This window comes from Cibotium barometz, chromosome 32 (assembly GCF_041138505.1).
Source record: "Cibotium barometz isolate CiBa-2024 chromosome 32, ASM4113850v1, whole genome shotgun sequence".
In the NCBI taxonomy this organism is placed as follows: Eukaryota; Viridiplantae; Streptophyta; class Polypodiopsida; order Cyatheales; family Cibotiaceae; genus Cibotium; species Cibotium barometz.
Genome location: NC_141077.1, coordinates 10,949,714 through 10,964,211, shown reverse-complemented (window position 1 = coordinate 10,964,211; position 14,498 = coordinate 10,949,714).

Sequence of the window (14,498 nt, the reverse complement as noted above, 5' to 3'; positions counted from 1 at the left end):
TCCTTGTGTAGGTACCATATGCCCAATCATCTTCCTTTTCCTCATGCACTCTGGCTGTGGGTATCAAAATGTTTCTTGCATGGCTAAGAATCCTGGTTAGGAGGTAGGGGTTGCAAACCTTTGATTGGTGGGACTTGCGGTAGTGCTCCATTTCCTTCTGTAGGTACCATGCCCAAGTGTTCATGAGCCCTTTGGGGTCTCATGATTGGGGAGGCTAGGGGGGAGGAAAGAGAGGGACAGGGGGTGGGTTTGTTAGTTTATTTTTGATGTTGTGGGCCCTAGGTGTAATGGTTTTAAAGTGTGTGGTATCTTTGAATCATTCTTGTGTGGTGTAAAGGTTCATAATATTTGGCCAAGCATTGGTTTGACCATAACCTAAAAAACAAAGAACTTGAAAAAGGGGACCTTGTCCTAGTATATGGTGTTGGAAGCACCAGAAAAAAGAAATTGAAATATCGAGGGTTAGGATCTTTTTGAGTGTTTGAGATCACCCTGCAAGGGTCAGTTAGAATTGAAACTATCGATTGGGGTAGAAACTCGGAGGTTCACCTAAAAATATGTAAGTATACCATGTGAGCTCAAATGAAGGAGTTTTTAAATCCAAAATTTTAAGGTAAATTTACATAAATACATTTACAGAAGGGGTTTTTTAAATCAATTTTAAAAAAAATCCATAAGTCCATAAAGAAAAAGGGGTCATTTTATTCATGAAAAATTCACAAGTAAGGGGTTTTTTAAATACCCTTTGAACGTACGTGATATTTAGGATTTCTTAGTAGTGCACCCCTCGAGGGTAGAAATAGAGGGTTATATCAACGATAGCAAGCTAAAAAAATATTACAGACCCCTGACCCAAGAAATGATCGCACAAGAGAATTTTTTGAAATAAAAGAAACAGCTCGAAAAAGAAAAAATCAAACACTACATGTAAACATGGCTTCACTCAGATGATGACCTGGATATTGAACCTGCATGCCTAAGTGTACATGTCTTTGCAAAGGTTAGTCAAACAAAGAGCACTGCATTGATTAATATGGGATCAAGTCACAACTTGATTTCCTATGAAACTTGGGTAGTGCTGGACAAACCCCACCTAGAGACAACTAACGCCCAGGTTCGTTGTTATGAGAATATATTTTAAGTCCTCTAGAAAAATATTATTTATCCCCTCTTGAGTAATTTGGGGACGCCTAGATTACTCTTGCGTCATGCCGGCTAGGTTAATATCGTGGGTGATACCACTATAAATATTAATACGTGCGGTATATGACGTATGTTTGAGGCCACCTATGATTATTTCAGTTAGGTTTGTATGGCAGGGTGATTCCTGGGATACTTACACCTGGTAGTCATAAGTTGGTGATGATTTGTGCCTGTTTAATATTTGTGGGATTAATTTAATAATTAATTGAGCTTATATTTTTAGGTGATGAAGACTATGGGAATTGAAGAGTTTACTTTGGAAGAAATGTCTTGGTTCATCACATTTCATTTTTGGCAAGCATAGTAGCTTGTAACCTTATCAAATGATTTTTCCATTTTGAACTTTAGGAAAGATACATTTATTTATGTGGAATTTATTAAAGCCTATGGCTTTACCCTAGTCCCAATTTGACACTCTATTTTTGTTAAAGAAGAGTGCCGTGCTCTCTAAAAAGCACATCTTGTATATTTTGGGGGCTATGGCCTAATTTTGGTGAAAAAGAAAGCTAATAAAGAAATACTCTTGTGTGGGGAGAGGCCACGCACAAGAGGGGGGAAGATTGCACCCAATATGGTCTTTTTGGAGCTAAGTATTTTTGTTTAAGCGTTTAATTTTTCAATTGATTTGATTTAATTGAAGCTTACAAGCAATGGTTTTTATGATTGAATTAATTCTCTACTTTTCCACAATCAATTCCTAGAATAAGATTCCGGTTGCAGTGGTATCAGAGCTTGGGCGAGGAAATTTGTGGAGAAGGTAGGAAAGGGCTTCAACTTCTCAAAAATCAAGAAAGTGCAAGAATTTATCCAGTGGACAAAAGGGTGTTTTGTAGGTCTTTACCCAAAGGTCAAGGATTCAAAACTAGATCTACTCTCAAACCCACTCACCACCCTGCAAAACCATCCCTCTCTATCAAAAAGTGGTTTTTCCAAATACTCAGTGAAATCAAAATCTGATCGTATGGATGAAATCCTCATAGCCAAAAACCTCACGGGTATCTCTCAGAAATCAGAAAGCTTTTACAAGGCGGGGAATTTCCAGGCAATAAGTCAATACTATGATCCTCAGGCCTAGACTTAGGTAATCCTGGAGGCAGATCTTCCATGAAACAGTCACTAAATTTGGAGATAAAAAGATCAAACTTTGGTCTTTTGGATGTGTCCAACTCAGCATCAAGCTGGTTAACCCATACCATATAAGTCTTGTCTCTTTTTCTTAGAGCTCTCTTTGCTTGAGTGTGACTCAACAAAGGACTCATTTCTCCTTTGACTTGACACTGGAGGATAATATTTTCATTGTCCTTCCTTAGAGAAATGCTATGAGTGTCATAGTCTATAATAGGATTGTATTTGTGTCTCCAAGGCATACCCAAAATTATATCTACCCCTTGTAAAGGTGCAACTAAGAAATCCCTCTTTTCTGTTAAAGGTTTGATGCATAAATCCAAATCTTTCACCTCTTGCATGCAATTATACTTTGTTCCAGTAAATGCTGCTTTGACTTTATAGTGCGTAGGTAAAGAATGAAGATTTAGTGCTCTAAGTACCTTTTCAGAAATGAAATCATGTGTACTACCATCATCATGCAAAACAAGAACTTCATGTCCATTTATCGTTCCTTTTATTTTAAGCAAAGAATGAACATGAGGTTTACCTTCTTGTTCTGAGTAATCTGGATCGGAATTACCCTCTTGCTCGAATGATTCTTCTTCATTGTCGTCTTCTTCAATCATGTTGACTCGAGCTGCTGCTCTGCTGGTGTTGAATTCTTGGTACGCTCCGGACAATTCGGTGCTATGTGACCTTCTTTGTGGCACTTGAAACATTTGATAGGAGATATCTTCGGTTTGCCACCATTGACTTTCTTATTGGTACTCATGTTGCCTTTAGCCTCGTCCTTGCCTTTGTCATAACCTAGTTTATACATCTTCTTTGAAGCATAAAAAGATTGTGTATGTATGATGGGAAGAGGGTTAGTATAGTGAGAAACAACATAAGTGTAGTGTTGTCATGAATTAGCAAAGGTAGCATTTCACGACATGAAATGGTATTTCACTGTGAAATAGTAGAGACATGAAAAGGGTTATTCATGTGAAAGTGCAGAATTGCATTTCAGAACGTGAAAATGGTTATTTGCATGAAAGTGCACAATTGCATTTCACGACGTGAAAAGGGTTAGTCACATGAAAGTGTAGAGTTGCATTTCACAATGTGAAAAGGGTTATGCAATCAGTTGTGTTTTTGTTAGATGTTTTCTTGGGATCAATTACATTTTTTAGAGCGAGTACTAACATTAGATGGAGGCATGAGATGTGAAAATGGTTTGGTAAATGGTAGGTTTTGGATCTCACACCGTGAAATAGCAAATTGTTATTTCATGACTTGAGATATCTATGTCATGAATGATTGTGATCGCAAGCAATCGAGTTCTTGACATTAAATGATGCAAAAGAGGAGAATCAATAAAACAAAAAAGATGTGAATCAATTGCAAACATGTAGCAGGGTTGCAAGCATGATTGATGATTCGTTAACATGCAAGGAAGAATGATGATAAACAATTGAATTAGTCACATGTGAGAGTGTATGAGCTCCTACCTGCTGAGAAGTGGAAGTTGTGAAGTGTCGGGTGCAAGGATCGCACACGCGAGAGACAGAATCATTAGTGTGGAGATGCAAATTGTCGAAGATTAGGAGAAAAATGCAAGAAAAGGGAAAGGTAAGTGTTTTTATTGGCCAGCTGCGTCGGCATGGTGGCCATCTTAATTGGGGCATGCCACATGGCAAGATACGATTTGCTAGATCTTTCTAGCCGTTTCACGGCGTGAAAATGCTTAGCTTTTCACGATGTGAAATACTATGTAGCTTTTCACAACGTAAAATAATGTGTAGCTTTTCACAATGTGAAATGCTACCAAGCGGAGGTTTTCACGTCGTGAAATGGTCGCTTTCCCTTATTCATGCAAATGGAGATACCCTAGATGGTCTTATATGCTCATTCATTCCAAGAACAAAAAATATGCATGTAGAGTAATAGAAAGTGAGCTCATGAAAAACGTATGAACCTATTTTACGACGTGAAATAATTAACCCTTTACCTTGTACCCTTTGAAATTGAAGATTTTCTTGGTATCTAGGTACATGTCCCTTGTCACCTTCCCTCTTTCTTATTTCCAAGGGAACCAAGTTGGAGCTTTGAAGCTCGTTGTTGGTATTTGTAGACGTTAGAGTTCAGAATGAGATTTCCTTAGTTTTCCTTCTATCTACTTGAGGAGAACATCTACTGAATCTTCGTGAACTTGTTGTTTATCTTGAGCATGTGGGTCTACTTCTGCGTTGCCTTTGTCTGCATAAGTGACACATGCACACTACGAATGCAACCGGAATCTTATTCTAGGAATTGATTGTGGAAAAGTAGAGAATTAATTCAATCATAAAAACCATTGCTTGTAAGCTTCAACTAAATCAAATCAATTGAAAAATTAAACACTTAAACAAAAATACTTAGCTCCAAAAAGACCATATTGGGTGCAATCTTCCCCCCTCTTGTGCGTGGCCTCTTCCCACACAAGAGTATTTCTTTATTAGCTTTCTTTTTCACCAAAATTAGGCCATAGCCCCCAAAATATACAAGATGTGCTTTTTAGAGAGCACGGCACTCTTCTTTAACAAAAATAGAGTGTCAAATTGGGACTAGGGTAAAGCCATAGGCTTTAATAAATTCCACATAAATAAATGTATCTTTCCTAAAGTTCAAAATGGAAAAATCATTTGATAAGGTTACAAGCTACTATGCTTGCCAAAAATGAAATGTGATGAACCAAGACATTTCTTCCAAAGTAAACTCTTCAATTCCCATAGTCTTCATCACCTGAAAATATAAGTCTAATTAATTATTAAATTAATCCCACAAATATTAAACAAGCACAAATCATCACCAACTCATGACTACCAGGCGTAAGTATCCCAAGAATCACCCTGCCATACAAACCTAACTGAAATAATCATAGGTGGCCTCAAACATACGTCATATACCGCACGTATTAATATTTATAGTGGTATCACCCACGATATTAACCTAGCCGGCATGACGCAAGAGTAATCTAGGCGTCCCCAAATTACTCAAGAGGGGATAAATAATATTTTTCTAGAGGACTTAAAATATATTCTCATAACATCTCTCTTGCTTGAGTTTGCAATTGTCCTCAATTGCGGATTTGCTGGGTTTTAAAAGAATGAAGAATTTCAGGGTAAACTCGGAAAAATTTCTCAGGCATCCATTTAGCATCTTCTTGTAGATGATTCTTAAAAGTCAAAAGATACTTGAAGTATTGATTACCTGTTCTTGTTGTTGTTATCTCTTGGTCAATGATAGCATCAGGAACTAGTACTTCTTCCTCTCCTTCAATAAGAGGTGGTTCCTCATATGTTGGGTGAGTAGGAAGTGTTCCTCGAAAAGGTTTCAAGAGATGGATATGAAAAGAATTGTGGATATTCCAATTAGATGGAAGCTCTAGTCTATAGGCCACATCATTAATCTTTTGAAGGATTTTAAATGGCCCATAATATCTAGGCACTGCAGGGAATTTTTCCACACTCTTTAATCGACGTTTTTTAATTCTCAAAAGTACATAATCACCTTCTTGAAATGAAAAATCTTTGCGCTTCCTATTTGCTTGAGATGTATACTTCTCTTGAGCTCTTGCAATACAATCACGCACTTCAAATAAAATGCGATCAAAGTCTCTAACATATTGGTCGGCAGCTTCAATCTTATGAGAGAGTCTAGTAGCCGGAATAGGCAATGCTCTTCCATAGATAATCTCAAATGGTGCTCGACGAGTAGCAGTATGAGAAGTATTATTATAAGCAATTTGGAGTAGGTGTATGTACTTATCCCATGCACTAGGTTGCTGGGAAACATAGGCTCTAAGCATATCTAAGATAGTGCTATTTGTAACTTCGGTTTGTCCATTCGATTTCGGATGGAAAGCCGCCGTGGAAAAATCTAACTTAGTGCCTAAGTTTGAGAAAAGAGCAACCCAAAAGTGACTACAAAATTTAGAATCTCTGTCAGAAACTATCACTTTGGGTAGACCATGATGAACAAAAATTTGCTTAACAAATATGTTCGCGGCTTGCTGAGAAGTTAGTGTCTTTTTACATGGAATGAAATAGGCTTGCTTACTAAATCTGTCCACTATTGTCCAAATCATGTCATGGTGACTGGAAGTAGTAGGGAAGCTAGTAATGAAGTCCATAGACACTTGTTCCCATGGTCTATCAGGAATAGGTAGAGGCATAAGCAATCCTAAAGCTTTGCCTTTGTAGCTTTTAATTGTTTGGCAAATGTTACATTCAGCTACAAACTTAGCTACATCATTCTTCAAATGAGGCCAATAGAATTCTCGAGAAACTACTTGAAGTGTTGCGGAAACTCCTCTATGTCCCACAAATGGTGGTTGGTGCATCTCTTCCAAGACAAGTTGTCTGTAAGGTTGAGTCACACATAATCTTTTCTCAAAGAAAAGATAGCCATCATTATGAGAATAACTTCCTTGAGGTGTCCAATTGTTTTCACGCAATTTGATCCATATTTGAGAAAAATCTGGATCAACTTCATAAGTTTCTTTCATAAGTACAAATGGTTCACTTTCAATAATGGAAATGTTGTTGATATTTGGTCTTCGACTCAAAGCATCGGCAACAACATTTTCTTTTCCAGGTTGATATTGAATCATAGGTTGGAAACTTTGAATGAAAGATGCCCATTTGATATGCCTATCTGAAATAAGAGGTTGCGTAAGCAAATGCCTAATGCTTTGTTGATCTGTCTTGATAAGAAATTCAGAGCCCTAATATCAGGTAATGCTTCCAGATTTTCAAAGCATGCACTACTGCAATTCCTTGTCATAAGTGCTATAATTTTGCTCTGCAGGCTTAAGCTTTCTACTTTGGTTGTCTTGCATAAGAACAGCTCCAAATCCTTTGCCACTAGCATCAGTCACTACTATAAAGAATGGTCTTTGAAAATCAGGTAGTGTTAGAACTGGTGCTTGTGTTAAAGCATTCTTGAGTGTTGCAAAAGATTTATCTTGCTTATCAGTCCAATTGAAATTTGTAGCTTTCTTAAGGAGTTCAGTCAAAGGATGGGCAATACAAGCAAAATTCTTGACGAACTTCCTATAATAACTACATAAGCCAAGAAAAGATCTAAGATCATGTATGTTTCTAGGCGTAGGCCAAGAAGCAATACACTCAATTTTCTTAGGATCTACACGAATCCCTTCAGCCGACACACTATATGACCTAGGTATTCAATTTCTTCTTGAAAGAAAGAACTCTTTTCAGGATTGACATACAATTCATTTTCTCTCAAAAGATTGAACACTTGTTCCAAGTGTTGTTCATGCTCTTGTCGATCCTTGCTGAAAACAAGAATGTCATCAAAGAACACTATAACAAAACTTTGAAACTTAAGGAATATGCGATTCATCATACGGCTGAAAGTAGCTGGAGCATTGGTCAAACCAAATGGCATAACCAAAAACTCATAATGACCAGTTTGGGTTCTAAAAGCTGTCTTGAAAATGTCAGATTGAGTCATACGGACTTGATGATACCCAGAATTTAGGTCAATCTTGCTAAAGACCTTGATCCTCTAAGCTTATCAAGAAGATCATCTATCCTAGGAATAGGATATCTGTTCTTGACAGTAATCTTATTCAATGCACGATAGTCTACACACATTCGGTAAGTTTCGTTCTTCTTCTTAACAAGAAGTACTGGAGCTCCAAAAGGTGAACTACTAGGTCGAATAAGGCCTCTCTCTAGCAAGTCTTCTATTTGGCTTTGGATTTCTCTTTGCTCTAAATTGTTGACTCTATAGGGAGCTTTACAAGCATGAGCAAATCTATAATGGACGGAGTAGGTAAATCTGTGTAAAAGCCATACAAAATTCTCAAAAAAAAAGAAAGCCAAGCAGAAGCGCACGGCGGCAGCCTGCCGGCGCAAAATAGTGTGTGCAGAAGATTTTAAAAAAAAGCTCAAAGCTAATCTCTCCATAAGCCTAATCTCACTCTTAATCCTAATCTCACTTTTCCCAATCCCCATGCAAGTTACATCACTTTTTGAACCTCTACTTTTCCCTATTTTCAAATTTGAAGAGAAATTCAAAGGTTTTCAATTCTGAAAATTTCTGGGTGCAGAAAAGTGATTTACAGGTTTTAAAAGGCTTGAAAATTACCTAGAAAAGGCCAGAAAATTCCGAAATCGCTTCTGAAAAATTCTAAAAAATTTCAGAAAATATTACAGCGATTGGGCAAGGTTTACAGGACTGTTTCAGCAAGTTTCAAAGTGCAGAAAAATTATTTCATCAACAATTCGACTAGCCCAAGACTCTTGAATCACGCGAAATCGTTCGGGATTTGTTTGAGGCGACGAGAATTCAATTCAGCCATTGAACAACATCTTTGTTCAGCTTCAACCAAGATCAAATTACGGGAGAAAGACAAGATAAGTACTCATTTTTGCTTTATTTATTTACATCAAATAAAGTAAAATTTTATTTATCTACATCATTTGCACAAGCACTATGGCAGATTTGCCTATCTCGCCATCAATTCAAGAGCAACTCCTTTCTTTACAATATCAAATTGTAGAAGAAAGAGAGAAGCGTATTGAATTGGAGAGACAGCTCTCGAGTCGTAGACGCAAGCGTGACTCTTCGGATGACGAAGATGACACTATTCAAAGGGCTGTAAATGCTACATTGCAAGCACAAAGGTCACAAAAAGAATCCAAGATTAGTCGGAAAGCTTTCACATTTCAAAATTATGATGGAAAGAAGGATGCTAGGGTCATTTTAGCTTGGCTTAGTCAACTAGATGACTATTTTTCTGGAGAAAAATTTTCAGAGAGTGATAAGATTAAATGTGCAGTCAATCATTTGGTAGACAGTGCAGCTTTATGGTGGAGTGTAATTAAGCAAGGTCGTGACAAGCCAGATTCTTGGAAAAGATTTCAACAGCTGGTTAAAAAGCACTTTTTACCCTCACAATTCAAGTCCAAAGTTAGGCACCAATGGGACACTTTGCATCAATTGGAAAAGGAAACTATGTCACAGTATGTAGAAAAGTTCTGGAGTACTTTATTACAGGTGCAGGTTGTGGATAGAGTCAGTGAGAAGGATCAAAAAATGAAGTTCATATCGGGCCTTAGATCTACCATTAGGGCCGATGTGAATATGTTTCGACCTCATTCACTATCTTCTGTAATATCTTTGGCAACTAATTCAGAACGTAAAAATGGTTTTCCTAAAGAGATTAAAGCACATGATGGTACTTCTTCTAAACCATATGTTCACATTCAAAAAAAAACTACTAGGTCACATATCACATCACGAAACACTTGGCCGACTGTGAACTTCTAACTTTCCTATGCCATAGCACAACACACATCCCGAGAGATCATGAACTCCTACTAGTCAGCAGAGGTTGACACTCTCTTGATTTTGTTCTAGATGGCTACTATGCATAGAAGACTCCATCTTGAAGGATGAGGAGACCCCATCAATCACTCAAGCAAGCGCCACTTGATCTCTTGCCTGCGGTCAAAAAGAAGAGGGTGCATTGAGCCACAAAGCTTACTTATCTTGGCCCCTATGCCAAGGACTTGAAGGGGATGATGATCTTGGAGAACATCTAGACAGAGCAAGGGAACCTTCTTTTCTAGTACCATAACCCTAAATGCCTCAAAATTTTGGAAGACATAGATGTGCAATACAAGCTGGAGAAGGTGGGCTTGGTAAAGATGGCCAAGGTACTCCCCAGAACTTTCAATCAAACATTATGTGTAGAGTACCTCAAATCCTACAACAAGAATGCCAAAAGAGGAACCATGACAAAGCCCAATGGATCCAAGGATCAGGTACATATCACAAAAAATATGATCAGAGAGTCCCTTCAATTGCCACTTTATGTCACATCACATCTCCATCATATTGATTAGATGCTAGTGGAGGATATGTTGAAGAAGTTCTTATACAATTCTAACGAGGTAGAATAAGAGAATATCAAGGAAGAAGTCAATGAGAGAGCCTGTAGTGCCATGTTCATGATTATGCAGATAAAACCAATGGAATGGTACAATCGCATACCTCTTTATAGAATAGCCAGAGTGCATGAGGAAAAGGAAGATGAGCTTCCTTCGTAGTTTCTTGACCATAAGCCCATGCAATGCAATTAGCCATGTTTCATTAAGTTTTTTCAAGTCAATCAATCGCCATGTTTCATTAAGTTTTTTCAAGTCAATCAATCGACTAATGCATTCTCCATAAGCCTTTCTTGTACTGCAATACGTAGGCTTGGAACTAGGAATTCCATAGGCATTGCCGAATTGATGCCATAACTTAGACGAAAGGGTGTATATCCCATTGCTACCTTATATGACGTACGATATAATGTTACAATCAACTTGTGTTCCCAATCCGCTCTATTGGCCTCTAAGGTCTTGGTCAAGATAGCACAAAGAATCTTGTTAGTACTCTCATCTTGGCCATTCGCATGTGGATAATAAGGTGATGATTTACGATGTACTACCAAGAATCTCTTGAGTAATTGTTCAATCACCTCATTGATGATGAAGTGTGAACCCCGGTCTCACTGACTAATTCTAGCAGGCAGCCAAATCTAGAAATAATTTGTTCATACAAGAAGTTGGCCGTAATTTGAGCATCAACTTTTTTAGAGGCTCTCACCTCTGTCCACTTGGTGAAATAATATGTGATCACATATCAATCTTGTAATGAATACGCTCTAGACTAATGACTCCAACAAAATCAATGCCCCATTTCTCAAAAGGTTGTCTCACAGTTATAGGGGCAAGTAGCATCCTCGCTCCACATGCCACACCCGTTGTAGGTTCTCCGTTTGGAATCCTTGACATATGGTCTGCCAAAACATATTGTGATCCTTTCCTTACCTTGACCGTAAAGTCGTATTCAAAGAGTAAGAGTAACCATCGTGTGATCCTCCTTGTGGTGCATGGCTTGTTCACCAAATACAATAGGGCTTGATGATCCATAAAGAATACAAATTTATTGACCAATAAATTATGTATGTAGTTCTTAACAACGTGTACCATGGCCAACCCTTCACATTTAGTTGCGGTATAGTTGATTTTTGCATCATTTAATTATCGACAGGCAAAGAAAACCAGGTAATCCAATTTGAATTCCCCAAGTTGTGCCAATACGTATCCTATAGCAAAATTTGATGCATCGATATGCACATGGAATACAAGGTCCCAATTGGGTGGTCTCAAAATTGGTGCACTAGCAAGTTCCGTTTTCAACTGATCATATGCTTGTTGGCATTCTTCAATCCATTCAAATACTATGAGTAGTCTATACAATGGCCTGGCGATTTCAGCATAGAATATGATGAATCTTCAATAGTATCCAACATGCCCCATAAACCGTTGTACACCCTTATAGTTTTTTGGTGGGGGTAATTCCAGAATCAACTTTACTTTACTCTCATCGATGGAAATATCATTCTTAGACACAATGTGTCCTAATATAACATCATGATAGACCCAAAATTGGCATTTTAAAGGGTTTAAGGATATGCGATATAATCAACATCTCTCAAACACCTTCTTTAAGCAAGCTAGATGTTCAGCCCATTGTGAGTGTGCACAAGGATCGGCAATGAATACCTCAAGCCACTTTTGCACGTAGTCCTTGTTGAAAGCCATGTGCATCAATCATTGGAAAGTTGCACGGGCATTAGTGAGGCCAAAAGGAATAACCTTATAAGCATAGGTCCCCCACATTGTGTTAAAGGTTGTCTTGTGTTGGTCCTCTGCTGATGCAATGGACACTTGATTGTCTCGTGGTGAAAAACCGTCTAAGAAGTTGTAGGCTTCTTCATCTGCTACCCGTTCTAATACATGCTCCATATATGGTAATGGGTAGTGGTCTTTTCTAGTAGCTACATTAACCTTTTTAAGATCAACACACTCTAAGCTTCCCGTTCTTCTTTGGCACAATCACGATTGGTGATAGCCAATCTGTGTGCTCAATCTTGTAGATGAAATCCGCAGCTATGAGTTTACAATTTCTTCCTTTACAATAGATGTGTATTTAGGATTCATCTAGTAAGGTTTCTACATCGATGGTCTCGATCTCTCCATGATTGGAATAGTGTGTTGTACCACCTCGGGTGGTACACCCTTCCTTTCAGTGTATTTCCAAGCAAAAAAATCCTTGAATTCCTTCAAGAGAGCGATGAGCTCCTTTTCTTCAACAAGCAATCAAGTCATTAGCAATGTGGACAGGTTTGGGATCCTCCCCTAGCTCCGCAATGTCTACCTCTTTAACTTTTTATGGTCTATCGTAAGACATGGACCCGCCATTCTCCTTCACTCTTTTGGCCCTCATCTTGACTACTTTTTGCTCATCAATGGTGTAAGTTTTGAAATGTTCTGGTACTGAGAGCAGGTTTGGCTTGTCGTCCTCATCCTCCTCATTTCAATCCATCACCTTCCTTGCCTCTCACTCAACTTTAGCTAGATCTTTATTTCATTTTCTTCTTCCAACGTTAGTAAGTTTAGGTGGATCAGGCTGTTGAAGAGTAGTTTTCTCTTCTCGTTTCCCTTCCAAGGTGATCTTACTCAACTCCTCACCCTAGTTCTTAGAGAACTCATCATGCACCTTAGTGACCTCAAGATATCTTAGCCACCACTAGGCGTCCGTGAGTTTACTTCGTAACAGGGCATTGCATCGAGCGATATACCTCTTTTGTTTCCGCCACTTCCTAAGGCATTGAGTGCTGTTGCGACCATGCAGTCTAAGAACTTATGTGATTGAGGCTTCATCCTCAGTTTTGTCTTCCATGAATTGCACATTCACCATGAGTACTGAGGTAGTAGACATGGTTCCCGATTCAACATACTTCATTCCTCTAGGGGGGTAACACATCTGTGGTGGCAAATACATACATCCAGTTTTCACTAAAGTTCGGAGGTAGAAGCAAAGCATACATCTCGTTCTCTTCCTCCTCACATGAGTGTTCTTTAATTGGTTGGAAGACTTGTAAGGATGTGGTTCGTTCTATTGTGACTGAATCATCTCCGATCGATTTTCCTTCCATGGGGTACACCTTCCATGTATGGAAATCGATCTTCAAACATTTTGAATCCTTTCGTATATACACTTGGTCTAATGTCTAATCGTGCACCACCTTGGCTTCCCTCATGAAGGGTATGCCCAAGATAATATCATATGAATCTGGTTGTTACAGAAAGTCCATTACAACAAATGCATGATGGTAATGAAATAAAAAGACCTTAAGCTAAATGTTTTTCAATAGCCCCATTGGCCTTGAGGATGTTCCATCTGCCATCTTAATGATTAGGTCTGCTCTTTCTAGCTCCGGTTTTCCCCAGTTTTCCTAACATCGCTTGGTGATAATGCTCACACCTGCACCTCCATCTAGGATGGCAAGTGCTGGTACCCGTTATGGTGGGAATTGTGGAATTCATTTCATCACCCTTGTAATACCTTCCCAATTGGTTGATAGGTATTTGGATGAATCTGGGTGCCTCCCTTTCCTCCGACACTAGATCTTTCTCTACCCATAGGTGTCTGGCTCTCCTCTGTAGCAGTCATTGGGTTCATTCTTCCTTCTACCCAATCCTTGACATTTTCCCACAATTCTGGCATGTTGTGTAGCAATGGGCCAAGCGGCATTTTGATAGTTATTGTGGACAATATTGTTGAGAGACTACTTATATCTCAGGGTTCTGTGGCAAGTGAAGTCCCGTTTCACGTATTTGTCTCATACTCAATCCTAGTCAATGAATGGTTTGACAGTTCTTGATCTGCCTCTACAAACATCCTTGCCATCAGATCACTATAAGTCTAATCCTTGGACTCTTCCGGAATTAGAGTAGGCACCTCCACTTTTCTTTCTTTTAGCAACTCATTCCGTGGATATCCCTATCCTTGTTAGCCCTTAATTTGTTCATGGTTGTGTTGACATTCCTCTACAATGGCCTTAGCTTCTTCGAGCTTTCTTATCTCCTCTTCCGCATTCAGATATTCTCCAACACCCTTGGGGGTCACTAGTCTCTCCTTTGTGGTTCCGTGTGCCTACTCATTTGGTCTCGGCACTTGATCGCCTCCTTCCTCTGACTAGGTGGAGCCGTGTTAATGGTATCTTCCTCAAATCCATCCTAAATTACAAACAAGGTATCACCCTTGCCCACCTTTTTTGCTCTTCTCCTTCTTTG